The 17,462-nt window shown below is 38.3% G+C and overlaps 1 protein-coding gene and 1 long non-coding RNA gene across 2 annotated transcripts in view; one reads left to right on the forward strand and one right to left on the reverse strand.

Annotated features, from left to right (window-relative positions):
• The window catches only part of PTPRN2 (protein tyrosine phosphatase receptor type N2), a 925,005-nt gene that overhangs the window by 205,481 nt on the left and 702,062 nt on the right, over nucleotides 1-17,462 (forward strand). The gene's annotated exons all lie outside the window — the stretch shown is intronic.
• LOC131196672 (uncharacterized) overlaps nucleotides 1-17,462 on the reverse strand; it is a 78,364-nt gene that overhangs the window by 10,356 nt on the left and 50,546 nt on the right. Inside the window, exon 2 of the long non-coding RNA XR_009154800.1 lies at nucleotides 419-510. This is a non-coding gene — a long non-coding RNA (uncharacterized LOC131196672). The remainder of the gene's footprint in view (nucleotides 1-418; nucleotides 511-17,462) is intronic.

Here is a 17,462-nt window from a genome sequence, read left to right on the forward strand (position 1 = left end):
ATGACCTGTGCAGTAAATTGGGCTGAGAGGGACTCATTGACCTCCATTCAGTGGCTGAGCTCATGACTAATGGAAATTTAAGTTCAGTACCGCACTGGCTCTACATGGTTGGTTATAATGTATTTTTGGTTTGTTATATTTAGGACATGGTAAATTGAAGGCAGATGGAATAATAATTAGGCAAGACTTTGAAGAAGATGAAAAGTTCCAAAAGGCAAAATTTATGAGAAAAGACTGCACAAACTAGCATGCTTCACCTTCAGAAATAATATGAATAAATGAAAAAGGTTTTTTCAGATATTTGTAATAGTGCTTTCCTCAGATACTAAAAAAGCATTGGATCTGAAGTAAATTATATGGGATTATACATTAAACTATGGAGCTAAATCAATTATGTACTTAAACAGAATCAATTTACCCAGATTTCCAACTTGATCAGCAGTTGAAAAATAGTATTTGGCTCTAATGATGATTTGCCTGATTTTCATTCAGTGTTGAATGAAGCTTTTCCTAAAACAACACAATGATAAATTTTGGTTATTCTTGTCATCTATTATTAGGATTTGGAAAAAAATGATAATTAAATAAAACAATGAATAAAACATTGGGGTGCAGAACAGAGAAAATAAATAATAACTGATCCCTGTTTTTTCCCTAAACAAAATAGCTTGCAGGTAAAATATATCATCATCATCATCATCATTTCATTTAAAAATTTCATTTTAGAAGTATCTGGAGCATGATTTTTCCCAAAAATATTTTCTGCACAAAACCTTTCCTTTACATACACAACTTTCCATAACTTATAAGATTATGCAGGACATTACACCACAGAATCAAGAGGCCACAACACCAAAGCTCAGAATGTTACAACACAACCAACCACCCAGGATGTTACAGCACAAGACTCAGGAGGTCACATTCCCAGAACTCAGGACATTTCCACACAGCCCATTACCCAGGTCGTTACAACACAGAAGACTAATGGACATACAATTAGGACCACACCCACACAGGATGCTATGAAACAGCTGACTAATCTGCAAACATCCACTCCACCTACCAATCAACCACACAGCCAACCAACTCACTTACAGTAACAAAGCCAACACTCCACACATCCCCACCAGTATTTATAGAGAGGCAACAGCTCTGACCACCTTTGCTCGCACAAGCACGAAGCCGTAAGCACCAGCCTGAAATGACGAGTGAGACCTCATCGAAACATCGCCAAGATGCTCTCAACCTTACACGGGAAAAAACCCGAATACGTGTTGAAACGTCGCCAAGACACTTCCAATTTTATACGGGAGAAAACCTGAATAACCAAAGACCTACATACAAACACCCGTGAAAACCTCAAAAAACAAATATATATAACACAGACCCCACCACCTACCTAGAAAAAACCACTAGATCCAAAATAAAAGCCTCCCCCATCAGCGAAGAAATCCAACAAAGAATCATTCCCAGAGAGAAATCATCCAGATGCCCTAAGCTCTATGGCCTCCCCAAGACCCCACCACCTACCTAGAAAAAACCACTAGATCCAAAATAAAAGCCTCCCCCATCAGCGAAGAAATCCAACAAAGAATCATTCCCAGAGAGAAATCATCCAGACGCCCTAAGCTCTATGGCCTCCCCAAGATACACAAAGAAGGAACCCCACTCAGACCCATAGTCAGCTCCATAGGCTCACCTCTACAAAACCTAGCCAAATTTCTTGCCAAACAACTACAGCCCTATGCAGAATCCATCACCTCACACGTAAAAAACTCATTCCAGTTCATAGAGATCATAAAGAAACAAAACTTACAGCCCAGCGACCTACTCGTGAGCTTTGATGTCATATCCCTCTTCACCCAAGTGCCAATCAAAGAAGCCTTGACAGCCATCCAAAACAAATATAACCCCCCCAAGCACATCCTAGATCTGACCAACCACTGCCTATCCAACACATACTTCATCTATAATGGACAAAAATACAAACAAGTAGAAGGAGCACCCATGGGATCACCCTCTCACCTGTCATTGCCAATCTCTACATGGAACACTTTGAAACCCAAGCATTAGAAAAATCTGATCACAAACCCAAACTCTGGCTCAGATATGTAGACGACACCTTCATAATCTGGCCACACGGAAAGAAAACTTGACAACTTCCTCACACACCTCAATAGCCTACACCCCAAAATACAGTTCACCATGGAAACAGAAGTTAATAACCAACTTCCTTCCTGGATGTCTTAGTCTACAGAAACCCAATGGCTCCCTAGGACACACCATCTACCAGAAGAAAACACACAAACCGCTATCTGCACGCACTCTCACACCACCACCCAGCACAGATCAACTCCGTAGCCAAGACACTCATCTCCAGAACAAAATGCTTAGCTGATGAACAACACCTAAAACCCGAACTAGACACTCTCACTAACGTACTAACATCCAATGGATTCCAAAGAAATAAGATTACCAAGCTAATCCAAAAAGAACCCCCCACTAAAATCCAAGACAGAGAACAAGAAAACGGCACAGCCCTCCTCCCATATATAAAAGGCACCACAGACAGAATCAGCAAGATCCTCCACAAACACAACATCAAGACAGCATTCTGCACAAACAGAAAAATATCCACCATCCTAAGAAACCCCAAAGACAAAATTGAGTTAGAAAATCAAGGAGTATATGAAATCCCATGCACCGCCTGCCCCACTACATACATTGGACAAACCAACAGAAGAATAAGTGCACGCATTGAAGAACACAAGAACTCATTCAAAAAAGAGGAACCAACTTCTTCCCTGGTCCAACACTTTAAAGTCACAGGACATGATATTGACTTTAAAAAGACCAGAACTATCGCCAAAACTGAACACTTTAACAACAGAATAATCAGAGAAGCCATTGAGATAGAAAAACGCCCACACAGCATGAACAAACGAGATGACACCTCCCGCCTACCAGCCATTTGGAAACCCGCCCTTATTGACAAACGAGTCCCTAACACGAGGAATGACACCAGACCCACACTCACGAGGTCCTCACAGGATGTCACCACCGCACATCCACCCAGAAAGCAGATCCAAACCCACACTGATCATGAAGCACGACCAAGGACCAGATGCCAGACCGCAGCTGCAACATTAGCCATTTCAAACCCCTCCAATCCATGCATGCAGCAGACTGACACCCACTATGAAGATGTAGCACGACCACAAAGCCAAACAACAGCTATGCAGCTCACCAGCTCAAATCCCCCTGCAACACAGACTAAACTGAGCACAAACAAGCCCCCACCAACACAGGACACACCCCCAGCCAATCAGAGCACAACCCCCCCATCCAATCAGAGCACAGCCAAGCTCCCACCCAATCAGTTCAAACCCCCACTAGCAGTTAAAAGGAAGAAACAGCTGCGATCACACATTGCTCCCAGAAGCACGAAGCTGAAGCCTGAAGATGACGAATGAGACTTCGTCGAAACGTCGGCAAGACACTTCCAATTTTACGCGGGAGAAAATCCGAACAACCAAAGACCTACATATATATATATAAATAAATTTATATCGCCATCTATTCGCCCATGGCGACTCAAGGTGGCTTACAGAATATAAAATCACATTTAAAACAATAAAAGCTAACAAAAAGAATCAAATAAATTTTCTGCACAAAACCTTTCCTTTACAAGAGTGGCCTCAAGGCAGCGTCCTTGGACCAATACTCTTTATACTATACATTAATGATCTTTGTGACCATATCTCAAGTAATTGTGTTCTCTTCGCTGACGATGTCAAACTATTTAACACCACAGACAATACTTCTATCATTCAAAACGACCTTGATCATCTAACTGCTTGGTCTAAAAATTGGCAACTCCAAATTTCAACCAGCAAATGCTCAGTCTTACATATAGGAAAAAAGAACCCAAACACTAAGTACATACTAGATGGACATTACCCTACAAACGACCCCATTCCCGTTAAAGACCTTGGAGTTTTCATGTCAAATGATCTAAGTGCCAAAGCCCACTGCAACTACATAGCAAAAAAAGCTCTAAGAGTTGTAAACCTAATCTTGCGTAGCTTCTTTTCCAAAAACACCACACTACTAACCAGAGCATATAAAACATTTGCTAGACCAATTCTAGAATACAGCTCGCCTGTTTGGAACCCTCACCACATCTCTGACATCAATACAATTGAACGTGTCCAGAAATATTTTACAAGAAGAGTTCTCCATTCCTCTGAAAACAATAGAATACCCTATCCCACCAGACTTGAAATCCTAGGCTTAGAAAACTTGGAACTCCGTCACCTTCGACAAGACCTAAGTTTAACTCACAGAATCATCTATTGTAATGTCCTTCCTGTTAAAGACTACTTCAGCTTAATTGCAATAATACTAGAGCAACTAATAGATTTAAACTTAATGTCAACCGCTTTAATCTAGATTGCAGAAAATATGACTTCTGTAACAGAATCATCAGTGCTTGGAATACTTTACCTGACTCTGTGATCTCTTCTCGTAATCCTAAAAGCTTTAACCAAAAACTTTCTACTATTGACCTCACCCCATTCCTAAGAGGACCATAAAGGGCGTGCATAAGCGCACAAACGTGCCTACCATTCCTGTCCTATTGTTTTTCTTTTCTTCTTCCTATATATATATATGCTTATACCTCCTTATATTTACTCATATATGTGTTTATATACTATATAATCTTTTTTGTATGATACCTACATATATTGTTGTGACAAAATAAATAAACAAACAAATAAATAAATAAATACATACATACATACATACATACACAACTTTCAGGAACTATATATAAGATATATAAGATGTATACATGTGTGTGTTTGTGTGTGTGTGTACGTGTGTGTGTGTGTGTGTATAATATAAACTAACAAAAAGAATCAAGTAAATTAATATAAGACAATATAACATAATCACCCCCACCTCCCACACTGTGCCCTGGTGACAGCAGATCACATGAGCCTTTTAATGGCCTCCATTCCACTCTGGGTTCCCCAGGCACACTGGCAGAACCACATATTCAGTGCCTTCCAAAAGAGTGTTAAAGTGGGGACCATTCTAATCTCTGGGGGAATGATGTTCCAGAGAGAGGGAGCCACCACGGAAAAGGCTCTTATTCTGGGTCCCATCAGGTGCATCTCCCTTGGGGATGGGACCCGCAACATTCCCTGCCTCCTCACTCTGATGGGTCGGGTAGATGTGACTACAAAAGATGGTCCTTCAGATAATCTGGTCCCAAACCACACACACACACACACACACACACACAGACACAAATACATCTTACATATCTGTTATATAGTTGCTGAAAGTTGTGTACATAAAGGAAAAGTTTTGTGCAGAAAATGTTTATTGGAAAAGTCATGCCCCAGATACTTCTGAAATGAAATATTTAAATGAAATTAATATTTTCTTGCATGCCTTTTAAAAATAGCAGAATTTTTTTTGAATCAAGTTTTATTGATTTTTCTTTCTTTTACATACATATTTTATGAACAGAGTATTGACCGAATATTCAAATATACTTTACATAGTTTCAATTTCTGCCAAAATATTCTTTTTCCCTACTTTTTAAAACTTGTCTTAATATTTCTATACTTATTATATAAACAGTATCATTATCTGCCCTTAAATCCTAATTTCTTAACATTATTTCAATTAGTTATCTTATCTTATCCATTGTTAATTATATATATTCTCTTTTAACTTTCATATTAGTTTGTTCTTCATCCTAATAAGTTTGAGTATACTCGGGGTTGCCCTTCTACCATTCCATCTCCCTTATTTTACAACAATCCTTCTTCTCCTTCTCTTCTCTTTCCCTCCCCTCCCTTCTTCCATCCGGCCGGTTTAGCTCACGCTGGTAAAGCCTGTTATTAAGAACACAGTAGCCTGCAATTACTGCAGGTTCGAGCCCGGCCCAAGGTTGACTCAGCCTTCCATCCTTTATAAGGTAGGTAAAATGAGGACCCAGATTGTTGGGGGGGCAATAAGTTGACTTTGTAAAAATATACAAATAGAATGAGACTATTGCCTTATACACTGTAAGCCGCCCTGAGTCTTCGGAGAAGGGCGGGGTATAAATGTAAACAAAAACAAAAAAATTCTCCCTCTGTTTTTACCCAGTCTTTCCCCATTTCCTTCTCTTCCTTTCTTTTTTTGGGGATATCCCCCCATCTATTTTTTTGTCACTGTCATTCCCAGTGTACTAATCTATCTTCTTATTTTCAGTTATTTTTCCTTCAACATTGTGTTCTTGCTTTTCATTTATATTCTCTTTTTCCTTTTTATATTCTAACCAGGCCTCTGCTTCTTTATTCCTCTTAAATGCTTCACGCACATTTTTAAGCATCTTCATTAGTTCCTCATACTCCCAATGTGCCATATTGTCAATTCAGAAAGTTTTTTATTTTAATTTATGTTTAATTAAGATTCAAGTCCATGTAGTCTTTTTTTATTTCTAGATAATATCCAGTTCAAATATTTATCTAGTCCATTCCAATTTAAGGCTTTGTTCTTTTTCACCTCCTTTCAAAGTCAAGACCCAGCTGTTTAAAGACAAACAAATACTCCTTAAAATTTCTCATGGTAGTCAAAGTCCTTGCTGTTCCTTCAATTTTCAAAGCAATCATTGTAGTGCTTTCTTTCCACCATCAGATGTCTCTCTCCAATCCACAAAACCCAAGACAAAAAAAGTAACACGTTTAAATCCACATAAAAATACTTTCTCTTCAATTTCTTTTCCTTTCATTTTTTTTTAATTTCTCCAAATTCCATTTTAAATCCACTTGTAAAATTTTCTTTCTTGTGCTTTTATTTTTTAGCTTCCTCTTTGTTATTTCTTCCAATATCAAAACTATCACAAATAATTCAAATTTTCATTAAAGAGTGCTTTACCTTGGTTTTCTTTTTCTTGTATTATTTTTAATTTCTCCAAATCCAATTTTAAGTCCAGTTAGAAAGTTTTCTTTTTTGGGCTTTACTCCTTTAACTTCCTCTTTGTTTTTCTCCTTCCAATTAAAATTCCCAAGTTCCAATTAGCCGCTAATTTCCACGTTGGGACCTCTTTTAAGTTTAAAAAAAATCTTTAAAGTTGGCCAGTCACTCACCAGTTAGCAAGACTCCATTCAAACATCGCTCCTGCACAAATCTTAGCCAGCTTCAGAGGAGTCGTTTTAACGGCCACCACCCGTGCCACCGGTTCAGAGAGCTGCCTCTGACTCTTCGAGGAACTTGACTGTTCCTCTTGTTTGTCCAAGGTGCCTCTCCTTCTTCGCCGTCCCTCCAAGATGGTTCTGGTTCAAAGAGCCCCCCAACAGTGGTATGTCTGGCTGGATTTTCATGAGACTCATTGGAGCTCGCTATTTTCCAGCCAGTCTCACCACAATGCTTCTGGTTCTACAAGAGACAGTCGCTCAGATAACCTGGCCCAAGCCCCCCCCCCCACACACACACAGAGAGAGAGAGAGAGAGAGAGAGATACATCTCAGTTGCTGAAAGTTGTGTATGTAAAGGAAAAGTTTTGTGTAGAAGATGTTTATTGAAAAAGTCATGCCCCAGATACTTCTGAATGAAATATTTAAGTGAAATTAATATTTTCCTGCATGTCTTTTAAAAATAGCAGAAAATTTGATGGAACAGAATATCTTTATAATATTATCAGAGTCTACGCAGTTTAATGATCTAGCTAAACGTTTTTGGTCATCATATATATATATTCTCATTATGTTCCTTTTTCATTATTTATTTTATTGTTCTATTATTTTACTTCTGTTTACTCTCTTTCCCTTTTTATTTTAAGTCACCTAGAATACTCCCACAGTGAGATAGGCGGCAAATAAATTTAACAAATAAATATTAATAAATAAATCTAAATACATACAACTAAATACATTTTCTGAAAATACCTGAATTGTATGAGCAAATAATGGGAAAAAAATGTAGAGCCAGAATAAACAAAATATTTCATTCTAGAAAACACCATCCGCCTTACCCACTATAGCAATTGATAATAGATAGTAATTATGTGCTAATTAGCTCATTTACTATGTGATATATTTGCATTGTGGCATTTATGGCTGTCCTGTTAATGTACATTTTTATGTCTTGTAATTAGAATATATCACAATGTAGAAATGTTAATTTTCAGTCATTGAGTTGAATCATTAGTTTAAACCTAACTAAGTATTGAGTGACCTTTTAAGAGCTTGGAAAATGAATTGGTCTTCAGCTAATATAATCTTGATGTGAGGCTAGGTTACTTGTAAAGATATGCAAGAATAAATGGACAATGGTGATTTTCCTTTGAGAATTTGCTCTGAATTACTTGAAACAATAACAGTAACAGAGTTGGAAGAGCCTTGGAGGTCATCTAGTCCGGGGGTGAAATCTACATACCTTTCTTACCAGTTTGGAAGTGCACATGCACACATCACATTCACCCCCAGACCTTTTGCGCATGTGCAAAACCTTCTGCACATGTGCAGAAGGTAAAAAACACATTAGTTCCTGGTTAAAACCAGAAAGTATTGATACCTGGGTGGGTGGGTGGAGCTTTGCTCGACCATCGCTACCAGATCGTTGAACCACCAGCAACGATCGCTACCAGATGGCACGATCTGGTCCAAACCGGGAGCATTTTACCCCTGATCTAGTCCAACACCCTATACTAGTCCAAGCAGACCCTATACTATCTCTGATAAATGGCTGTTATAAATGATAAATACTTGATAAACGATGATAAATACTTTCTGAGTATTTCTCAAATCATGCAGGTCTCATATATCACATAGTAAATTAGTTATGTTGTCTCAAAGGTGCTTTTTCTAAAAGAAAGCTGGATTTCTTAGTTTTTTTTCTCTTTGAAAATGTTTTCCTTCTCATGCAAGAAACTTCTTCAGTTCTAACTGATTGGTGGGAGTGGAAGGATCATTGGGTTGGGATGGTTGGGTTGGATTGGGTTAGAAGGGATCTTGGAGGGTCTTTTTTACTCCAATTCTCCACTTGAGCAGGAGATTTTATACCATTCTGGACAAATGGTTGCCCAAATCCTTCTTGAAAATCTCCAGTGTAGAAACACCCACAATTTCTGGAACCAAACCATCCCAGTGATTTATTATTCTACTGTCAGGAAATATCCCATTACTTCTAAGTTGTATCTTTCTTGAATAATACTTGTCCTTCCCACATAAGCTTTAGAAAATATGTTGACCCCTTCTCTATGACAGTTTCTCAAGTACTGGAAGACTTCTACCATACCACTCCAGTATTTTTCTTTGTTAGATTAGAAATATCTAGAAATATTAGCAATTGTGGTACATTCATTGTATTAATATACTTTCACTTGAAATTAAGTCTTCTGGTTTCAAGTATAACAAGCCATTACCTAATTAAAATTTAATACTAAGATTTTTAACTTTGCTGATCAAGCCAAAATAGCATAATTTGTATGCCACAGTAAGCAAAGCCCAAGAAACTATATTATGGCTTGGCATTATGTTTCAAGCAAGCCAACGTTTACAGTGTTTAAAATTATTTTCTAGGAACAGCAATAAATCCTTTCTAGAAGCACAGGTACATTTGCAAGCTGACCTGAACATTCAGGAATGAGATTTGGAAGGATTTTTCTGAGATACCAAGCAATCCTAATTGCAGTGAAGATCAGCTTCCATAAGGTCTATGAACCTGGTTCTCTCTATCAATAGTCCTCAGCTTACAACCACAATGGGGTCAAGAATTTCCATTGTTAACTGATGCAGTTGTTAAGTGAACTGTGCCGGATTTTGAGCTGGTCTTTAAGTGAATCATTTAGTTGTTAAAAGAAACCTGCTTCTCCCATTGATTTTGCTAGTTAGAAGCAAGCTGGGAAGGTTGCAAAGGCTGATTACATGACCCCAGAGTGCTGTAACAATCATAAATATTTACTTCTTCTCCTTCTCCTTCTTCTTCCTCTTCTTCTTCCTCCTCCTCCTTCCATATCCATCACAGATGTTGACGATCACGTTGGTGATCCTATCTTTATCAACAGCCGCACAAAAAAGTGCTGCTGAGTTTTGTCCAAACCAGTTCCTTAGATTTTGAAGCCATGATATTCTTCTTCTGCCTAGACCATTTTTGTCTCCAATTTTTCCCTGGACGATTAAATGAAGTATGCTGTATTTTTCTGAGCGTGGCATCACATGTCCAAAATATTCTAACTTTCGCTTTCTTACGGTTTTGATGATTTTCCTTGGCTTCATCAGGCTTCAAATATATGCCAGTTGTTAAATGACAATGGGGATGCTGCAATGGTCATAAGTGTAAAGACTGATCATGTCGCTTTTTCAATGTCATTATAACATTTGTTACTAAATAAACAGTAGTGGGATTCAGCCAGTTCGCACCACTTCGGGAGAACCGGTTATTAAGAGGACCATAAGGGGCGTGAATAAGCGCACAAACGTGCCTACCATTCCTGTCCTATTGTTTTTCTTTTCTTCTTCCTAAATATGCTTATAAATATAAGCATAAATATGCTTATACCTCCTAATATTTACTCATATATGTGTTTATATACTATATAATCTTTTTGTATGATACCTACATATATTGTTGTGACAAAATAAATAAATAAATAAATAAATAAATAAATAAATAAATAAATAATTAATAAATAAATAAATAAATAAAAATTAACTTTGTGAGCAGTTTGGCCAACTGGTTGTTGGATGAAATCATTAGGGCAGAGAACCGGTTGTTAAATTACTTGAATCCCATCACTGTAAACATATGATCATAAGTTGAGGATTACCTGTGTGTATGTGTGTGTCTGTGTGAGTATGTATGTATGTAGTGGTGGGATTCAGCCAGTTTGCGCCACTTCGGGAGAACCGGTTGTTAACTTTCTGAGCAGTTTGGCGAACTGGTTGTTGGAAGAAATCATTAGGGCAGAGAACCGGTTGTTAAATTACTTGAATCCCACCACTGTATGTATGTATGTATGTATGTATGTATGTATGTATGTGTCTGTCTGTGTGTGTGTGTGTGTGTGTGTGTGTGTGTGTGTGTGTGAGTGTGTGTGTTCTGAGTTGTACTTACTTATTTTCTCCTGCCCTTGTATTCTAAGGAACTGTTTTGCTCCCTGTTTCTCAGGTTGCTCTATCGTAAGCACGTAGTTAGTTTTTATAAAATAACTTGTCAGGCCTTAGACCCTCTGTTTTTTTTTAACTTGCCAGATCCAGCCCTCACTTCTATAGAGAACATCAGGTGTTCATGTCATGCTTTATTGCTTGCAAATATTTTGGTTTAATTTCTCCCACAATTCTTTACTGATAACCACAATGTATATTTGAAATTTTGTATCACTTTATAATTCTATTTGTCCACTCAGTTTGTTACCAAGATCTTACTTATATGAGGAATTTTGCAGACTTACATTTACGAAGTCATACTGAATTTTCATTTTTTTAAAAAATTGCTTCTGGGACTGGCCAAGAAACATCTTTCTTGCTAGCAGAGTCTTGTGCTATTTTAGCTCCAAGGCAAGAATTTTTCTGCTTAAAGATTTTGCTCTGGTTAAAAGACCACTAATAAATTGCAAAATCTTCCCAAAGTTACTATTTCCAATTCTTTTTTAAGCCAGTAGATTACAAAACATCTCTGGATAAAGAGATATTGAGCATGCATTAATGGCTTTGAAATGAACTGGAACATTAGATTTCCGAAGATTAGGAAGCTGTATGCAGAGCTCACTATGAATTGTAATGGACTACATTTGTGTTATAATGGATATTTTCCAACACTTGTCTTTATAGAAAAGACCTCTTTCCTTTTGGAGGCAGAATTTGGCCACAGACTGGTTTGCAGCTGGCTTTGAGGGTTAGGATTTAGTCTCCCTTAAATAATTTGGATCAGTCAATGGTCATTCCAGTTATTATACCAAGGTGTTCCAGGTATTTAGTCAATTTCTAAAAGCAGATGGGACAAAGGTAGGGGGAGCTGTGTGGCAGAACAGTGATGCAAATCAATTGAGAAGTCTGTGCTAGACAGAAAAACAAATATGAGTGACAGGCCGTTTCTTAATCCTTTTGCAATTTGCTGGCATGTTTCAGTATCGTATTCTAAAGACAGGCAAACAACACCTTGTCATCATTTGTTATGGCCCATAGAATCTCTCAAGATCATATAAGCTTCTAGTCTTACAGTAAGTTATTGAATAATTATTACTTTTAGACAAACTTAGAAATAAAACATTTGATTGAGCCTACAATAAACATGAGGGCTATGTAGCAATTTGGATTCAAAAGCTAAAAGCTGCACCAGAACATTTATGGGTATCCAAGTGAGCATCTGTTTGCGAGCCTTAAGTAAGTTTGTTCAGGGCAGTATTCAAGCTATGACGGACAGCTGTGTGATCTTAGGGAAAAACATATGCAGCTTTTTTAAGGAATTACAGAAAGATCTCACATATTCTAAAGCATTTTTGGCTTCAGATTTGAAGTATAGAAAACACCATGTAATCATGGTTTTAAAAAAGGTTAAACAAATTCTAAAACATCCCCTAATGCTTTCTTCTTTCCAGACTGCTATTTGTTCAAGAGATTTCTTTGGTTAGAGAACAAGTACAAAGAAATTGAGCTTTTGGGCATACAGAAACAGATAAATGTCCATGAGTGATCCCTTTTTTTCTTTGTGGGCCATCTTTTCCCAACATTTTTATGGACTTCATGTTAGTCATTTTTCCAGGAAATTTTTTTTGGCATACCAGGCAACACGATTTTTTTTCTTATAATGCATTAATGATTCCCAGTTCCAGCATTTTAAAGCTTATTATTATTATTTATTTAGAAAATGCACCATGTTGTAATGTAAATGAATTAGTGGAGAAGAAATCTGTTTTAGCAATCTTTAACCCCACCACCCAAAAAGGTGAGTGATTGATAATGTTTATTTTCATCTTTTTTGTTTAGGAGTTAAAAAGCAGCAATTACTTGTACTAGCTAATTTTATGTGCTGTTTCAGAATAACTCCACTGATATTCATTAAAAGGTTCTTGAATTCAGAAGTAGAGCAAAATAGTTGCAATATTAAACAATGAAAAGTGTAAAACAAATAAGGCGTTAATTGAATTATTGTAAAAGAAAAGTTGAATAAACACAATATATGTGTGAGATTTCTTCCAAGCTCATTTGTGTATTTTATTTGTTGGGTAAAGAAAAGTGTAGTATGGTCAATCTTGTTTATTTTCACATAGTTTCGAAAAATATATATTCTGTACATCTTTCTTATACCTAGACAAAGAGACACAGATATATAGGCTAAAAATGACTGGGGATGGAATATAAGAATGGGTTTAGTGGAACAACTTGATGTAATATCAAACACAAACAGAAGGAATAAGAAAAGCCAATAATAGAGGGATCTGAATATGAAAACATTCCTGGCACCAACCCTTTGTCTTGAAAGAGAAAGCAGAAAGATGTTATCGTACATGGATTCCAGCTTCTCTTTTGTTAAGATGTGAATAAATTCTCCAGAAATGAAATGCCTTTCACTTTATCTGGACAGATATACTTTATTCTCTTTTCAAATTAGTCATTTCTGCTGTGCATGGCTTCTCCTGCCTGTGTGCGTGTGTGTGTGTGTGTGTGTGTGTGTGTGTGTGTGCGTGTGCGTGTGCGTGTGTGCGTGTGTGTGTGCTGTAATTGAAACTTTAATAATTGATGTTACATTTTACATATTTATTTCCTGTTAAGAAATAGTTGATACAAACCACCTGGAATGATATTGAAGGTGGACAGAACTATTTTTTAAAAAGAGGATGTAAACTTTTCTCTGTCTACGCATTTTGATAAAAAAAGGAGTCATTTCTATTAAGTGGGAAATAACATGTGTTATTTTACGCAAAAATATTATTTACTGAATAGATAATATGAACATGGAATTGTGGAGCTCATGAGGACTCAGGATATGGGGGAGCAGAAATCTGCAACTCTTTAAAGCAGCTAAATCTTTTCTCAGGATTACATGTGCTTCAAAGTATAATATAGGGTTCAGCTATGAAGCACTACATGGTCTTATAAAAAAGCAACTAATGAACCTTAATGGGAATATTAGACAAATATGTCAAACACTTTCACTATATTTTATGCGAATTTAAGCTGATTATTAAAAATATTTGAGCAAAATGTTCAAGACCAAGAACTTTTTTAATGTAGAAACTATCATAGCGATTATTTTAAAAAAGAAATGGAGATCAAGATTCATAATGTTCTATGGAGAACTTGTAGTTCATTACACGCATAGCTTTCACTATAAAATGAATATTTCAATTCATGTCTGTATCTCAAACTGTAGAGGTTATATAGCTTTAGAAGACTGCTTGAGCACGACAGCGGAGGCAGCATTGTTATTTGTATTGAAAAAAGAAAAAGCAATGTAATAGATTCTGATTATATATATATATATATATATATATATATATATATATATATATATATATATATATATATATATATATATATATATATATATATCCAAAATCCAATTTCTGCATCATATTAGTAGGAAATATTGATTAAGGTAAACCAAAAGACACTTGAATTAGTCTGAAGCCTAATTAGCTGCAAGTATTGGAAGAACTCAAAGATTATTAAAAATGAATAGGAGCACACTTAAAAGCTAAGCAAGATGAATGAGATAACTGCTAGTGAATTGATACTGGAGGTTTCTGCATTGTCTGTTCTATACAAATTTTGCAAAGCAGAACTTGTAAATAGAAGAATGGAGCAATGCATCCATGTATGAATTGGGCTGAACTATTATATCAGCTGAGCTGTTTGGCGGATAAGGAGAAAGATTCAGAAAGGTTCATGGGAGTCCCAGAAAAAAATGATAATTCTGTGTGGAATTATCCATAGAAATGAAGCCTCTTTATGGTCTAAACCAGGAGTCTGCAAACTTGGCTCCTTTAAGACTTGTGGACTTCACCTCCCAGAGTTCCTCAGCCAGCAAAGCTCTGGGAATTGAAGTCCACAAGTCTTAAAAAAGCCAAGTTTGCAGACCCCTGGTCTAAACAACATTAGACTATTAGCAACAGAACTAAAGTCTGTGAATTTAGGATTATGTATTCAACAACAAATTTGTTTAATAAATAAAATAAACAAATGCAGAGAAAAATAAAACATGAAAAAACTGATGGCCCTATGATGCTTATTAGAATTTTTGGCTTAGCAACTAAAACTGGTTCTTAGTGAATTACTTAAAATACAAGTTATTGAAGTTTGTAGACTCATGCTTAGGTTTAGAGGCTATAATAAAAGGACTGCATTTTTTTTTTCATTTTGATTAAGCAGTTTTGCAGCTGATAGTTAATAGTTTCAGGATTGCTGTCTCCAAGTATATTAGAACAGAAGTTCCCTGAATTTCCAGAACACCTTAATAATAATTGGGGTCAGCCCGGAAGTGTGAGTGTTAAGTTCGGGCAATGAAGAGGCAGGAGACCAGTGAGTGACAACAGCTCTTTAGTTTATTGTGACCCCAGCAAACATGAGCGGCAAAAACCCCTCTTTAAATACTCTTTTGGTCGAGGCTTCAACCAATCAGCAACGTGCAATTTTCCCGCCCAAAATTCCCTCTCAAAGTTCAAAATACATTACACTCCTTCCCTCCCAGAACGCTTTGTACCCCTATTTACATAATATTTGCATGCTATTTCTCTACGTAGTCACGCAGATAGACAGGGCATCTCCTAACTCTTTCTGACCTGCGCAGTTCATTCTCTGGGAGAGAGTCAAGCTGGTCAGAGGGACTGTTTGTTCCTCCCAGCTCCTCCTCTAGGCCGTCCGGCCCTGGATTATTGGCTGAGTCGTTCCTGTTGCCTTCAGAAGGAACCGGTTGGCGTCGCTGGACTTCATCGGAATCAGATAAGTCCTCCGCTCGCCTCGGGTTTGAGTCAGCTGCAGATTCAAACAATTGATAGTCAGGGCCTGGTTGTTTGGTTTCTAGTTTGTTTGGTATACGTTTTCTTAACTGGTCTATGTGGCGTTTCCATACCCGGCCGTCCTCCATGTCTACTACATATGATTTGGGTCCGGTTATGCCCAGAATTTCCCCCTTTAACCATATTGGGCCCTCGCTATAGTTGTGTGCCCATACTGGGTCACCCACTGTCATTTCCCTGGTTTTTCCTTGAATACCCTTGTACCCGTCTGGGGTATAAGTTGGGTTTAGTCGGTCTAGTGGGCACCTGAGTTTCCTGCCCATTAGGAGTTCGGCTGGGCTGCGGCCAGTTGTTACACAAGGGGTCCTTTGTTGGACGGCCAGGAAAGTGTCTATTTTCGTTTGCCAGTTGCCTGGACTTATCCTAGATAGCGCTTCCTTGGTGCTCCGAACGAAACGTTCTGCAAGTCCGTTCGTCGCCGGGTGGAAAGGCGCCGAGAGGACATGTCTGATGCCCTCTCCCGCTAAATACCCCTCAAACTGGTTTGCCGTGAATTGCGGGCCGTTGTCAGAGACTAGGGTGTCGGGCAGGCCGTGTGTTACGAAAAGATGCCTTAGGACTGTGATTACTGCTTTGGCCGTTGTGCTTTTCATGAGGATGATTTCTAACCATTTTGAGTAGGCATCTACTACAATTAAAAAGGTCTGCCCATGGAACGGCCCCGCAAAATCTATGTGAATCCTGGACCATGGCCCCTGGGGTTTCTCCCACTCTCTGACTGGGGCTGTAGGGGGTAGCAACCTCGACTGTTGGCAGGGTTGGCATTTCCCTACCCTGTCGCTGATATCCTTATCCATTAAGGGCCACCATACATAACTCCTCTCTAGACTCTTCATCCTCGCAATCCCTGGGTGGCCCACATGCAACAGTTCCAACACATTTTCGCGTAATTTTTCTGGGATAACTACCCTATCCCCCCATAACAGACACCCCCCTTGAACCGACAGCTCTGATCGTTTTTTCGCAAAGTCTTTGAAACGCTCGCCCGGCGCAGCGGGCCAACCCCTTTGCTCCCAACCGATTACAGTCTGTATTGTAATGTCCCTGTAAGATGCCCTAGCCACCTGCTTGGATGTGACTGGGCCAGAGTCCAAAGAGTCAATTAGCAAGACGGGTGTCCCCGGGGTGGGGTCTTCAATTGTCTCTGGTAAAGGGCATCTGTTCAGAGCGTCCGCATGCCCTAAGTCTTTTCCTGGGCGGTGGAGCAATTTGTAGAAGTATGCCGCTAGGAAAATAGTCCATCGGGTCAGTCTGGGAGAAAGTGCCACGGGTGTTGGGCGGTCACCCGCTAAGAGTCCTAGAAGGGGTCTGTGGTCCGTGATTATCTCGAAATCTCGCCCGAACAAGTATTCGTGGAATTTCTTAATCCCGGAGACTATGGCCAACGCTTCCCTATCTAGCTGGCTGTAGTTCCTTTCCGCAGAGGACATCGTCTGCGCTA

Source organism: Ahaetulla prasina, chromosome 4 (assembly GCF_028640845.1).
Source record: "Ahaetulla prasina isolate Xishuangbanna chromosome 4, ASM2864084v1, whole genome shotgun sequence".
In the NCBI taxonomy this organism is placed as follows: domain Eukaryota; kingdom Metazoa; phylum Chordata; class Lepidosauria; order Squamata; family Colubridae; genus Ahaetulla; species Ahaetulla prasina.